Genomic DNA, 3,790 nt, shown 5'->3' on the forward strand with positions numbered 1-3,790 from the left:
AAAGAGCTGACTCAAGAACTTCTTAAGCTCAACAATGCCAGAAGTATAATCACCAATAATAATTATGTCATCGGTATAAAGTAACAAAATGGTAATATTAGCATTAGTACATCGAGTAAAAAAAGCAGAATCATAGTGACTAGAAGCAAATCCAAGCTATGAGATAGTGGACCTGAATTTGTCAAACCAAGCATGAGAAGCCTGCTTAAGTCCATACAACGCTTATAGAAGATGACAGACCTTACCAGGAGGATGATGATACCCTAGAGGAGGTTGCATATAGACCTTCTCAGAGCAATCATGATGTAAAAAGTATTTTTCACATCCCACTAAAACAAAGGCTATTACCATGAAAAAGCCTTAGCCAGAAGGGTGCAAACAAATATAATGCTAGCAACGAGGGTAAATGTCTACTCCTAAGTAAAACCCTTGATCACAAGAAGAAATTTTTGCTTCAATTCGGAACCATCAGAGTTAGTTTTCCTCTTATACACGTATTTATTCCCAACTATAGTCTTTTCTGGAGGAAGATCAACCAGATCCTAAGTATGAATCTTGTGGAGAGCATCAAGATCCTTGGACATACTTTGCTATTGAAGATGTTAGGTTTGGTGACTCAAATGTGTTAGAATTATTGTTGATTTAGAATTTGATCAAGTGGGATCCTAGAAATTGGTTAGGAGTCTTTTGAAGATGTGGGTTAGACTTTTACTTGGAAAGGGAATCTAATTGTATCTCTCCTCATTGTAATATTTTTATTTTTTATTTTTTGCCTTTTAGGAATCTTTTAAGGTTGGCCTATAAATACAAGGTTCCTCTGGTCAGTTTGTAGAGATGTAACAGATAGAAGTCAATTACTAGATTGTTTTGTATTCTCCATATTATTGATTCAATAAGCATCGTTCCTCAGCATTAATCCTTTTATTCCTCTTTACAATTTAAATTTTGTTTCATTGTGTGATCTTGTTTACTTCAATACTGTCATTGCAATTTCGTTCTCTACAATTCGGTTTGGAATCAACGTATGTTATTGGAGATTCCAAGTCCAATAGAAGAGGGCCAAAACAAAAAAGAAGAAGGGTGCGTTCAAATTTTAGTTGAGAGTGTTACACAATTAACTATTCTACCCCCACAATTCTTGGTAGAACTTAGCAAATTAATATTCATCCACTCTTTTCAAGTTTGATCAAATTGGTATTTATGTCTATCTACTGGATAAATAATTTTATCCCACCTCTAATCAATATATAAATGACAAGGAATGTCAATGTCTTGCAAAAGTATATGAACTTCCACATTCAAGGATGTTGCAGCCCCATTTAACACTGCCACTGACCCAACTTTAATTTGGAGATATTACGGTCAATACATTGACTCAAATTCAATTTGTGAATTGCGTCACATTAGTTGGGTTGCAAAACGAGACGTCGGGAAAAAAACAACACGGGCAAAACAAGAAACTTTTCAACGTGCCATCTACATATTAGCACTTGAGCCGCACTGGCTAATTGAGGTTTTCCTATTGGTTTACAAAACTTGCATCCGAGTGCAACCATATATAAATAGACAAGCAAGTGAATCATGAATCATTCACCTTGATTTGAAGTTTGAACGTTGACATCCATTCAAAATAATCATATGAATCATTATCTTGTTTAATGCAAATATAAATCCGACTTCTTTTCTCAAAGTCAGTGTTGTTCTTTTCGAAAATCAGATAGTTTTTCAAATTATCTGTTTTGTTGAAACACATAATGAAATTACACACACTTTCATAATTATTGGCATCCACTCAAACTTAGGATTTTTAAACCCTTCAATAACTTTTCTCTTCGTTCAAGTACCAATTCTTTCTCTCAACTTATAAAAAAAATAATAAAAATTGAATTTTTTCAATTCTCGGTTGTTCTGAACAAATTTATTCAAGTGATAAATCGCATTTCCATCACAATAATTCTAATCCCCACAATTCCTCAACAGGAATTTATTCTGCAAGTAAGCATTAAATTATTATAGGTCTAATCTAGAACTACATATCGCTAGGAACCAGGACAGAGGCATTAATTGATAATACAAAATAAGAAGGAAAACTTATCTGACTTACGAAGTTCGTTTTTCTCATATAAAGTAGTAAGTATTTTGAGTTTCATATCGATCATATATTCCAAGAGTCCAATTTTCTTATTTATGGTGCAATAATATATAACTTTTATATGAGATTACATGCATGTACATATTAAAGTTTACTCTTTCAAATTGGTTCACTTATCATTTAAATAAGAATTAATTTTTCACGCAAATAATTATTATAGAATAACTTGTGCAATTAAAATTTGAATTGAAAAAATGCATATCTTATTTTTCTGCCTTTAATAAACTATGCACAAAATATGGATTAAAACATCAATTTATATGCAATTTGACTTTTGCCATTAATATTGTTGAATTCGGATTAAAATAAAGATACACATGCAATTGGTGCATAAATTATTATATTAATAAAAATGCGTGCCTGCAAAGAAGATAAAATCATGACTTATATTTGCAAAATATTGAAGAGTATTTTGATTTACCGAAATCAATACACGTACAAATTTCCACTTACTAAAATGTAGAAATTAGAAGGAGATGAATTAAAGTGAGGTATATTAAAAAAAATCTCCTTAAGACAGATTTTGCCTCCTATACTGGTGTTAACATAATCAAAAATAGACATTGCATCTCAAGGTTTATCACTTCTTCCAAAATAAATATAGTACTATAATAATTTTCTCGGACGATCCAACAATTGATGTACTCTTTATGAATGAAAGTTATCGAATACTAAATATCAAATATGAAACTCAAAAATAATTTGAAAATTATTTTGACATAATTTGGCGAATGAAAGAATTAGAAATCAATTATATGGAGTGAAGAAAATGGAATTAAGAGAATCCAATTTATAGATTTTTGCCACTTCAAAAGGTCGCATCTTTTGACACAAATTAATTTTATCCATTAGATTCGTACCATTTCATATTTAGTTTTGTAGATTGCATCATATCAAAAGGTCATGACTTTTCATTACACACATATTTGAATAGTCACATCCATTTCGAAACAAAATGACTCTTTAATATGCAACCTTTATGATTGTAGGTTAACGGCTTTGCTCTCTAGATTCTTAGGCATTCTTGATGGATAAGAGAAACGGCGGCAACATTCTCCTTTAGCCTTTGATGGAAGTTGTCGAGGCTATAACATCCTTACCTATCCTCATAGCATTCAACTGTGACAACAGCCAAAGAGTGGCACTATACCATTTTGTGTTTCAATCTCGAACTTTCAACTACAGGTATGAATAAAAAGTTATAGTTTTTCTTGAATTTTTGGGATGGTTGTCTATATTCTGGTTAAGCTACAAACAACTCCTTGAAAGAAAAAGAAAATTAGTGCATCACACTCTAGGTGCTCGATGATATTCTTAGCTCAAATTTAGTTTACTCTGAGATCTTATTTACCACCTGTTTGATGAAATATTGTATGTGTTATGCCTTAGTTCCAATCGATTTTGGACATAAACACTTTTAATATATAATTGATATATTTTCTTTATGGCAGATATATTATTTAATTAAATAATAGAGTCCATAGATTCAAATTTTGATAACTTGTTAGTCATAAGTGAGATATCAATTATATATGATTGAATCTTTAATTATCTATGGTCGTAAGTAATAATAAGATACGAATATTGTTATTATGGATAGATCATCATTTGTGACATTTCTTACTTGAAAAGTAAGTA

This window comes from Olea europaea, chromosome 18, assembly GCF_002742605.1.
Source record: "Olea europaea var. sylvestris chromosome 18, O_europaea_v1, whole genome shotgun sequence".
Classification (NCBI taxonomy): Eukaryota; Viridiplantae; Streptophyta; class Magnoliopsida; order Lamiales; family Oleaceae; genus Olea; species Olea europaea.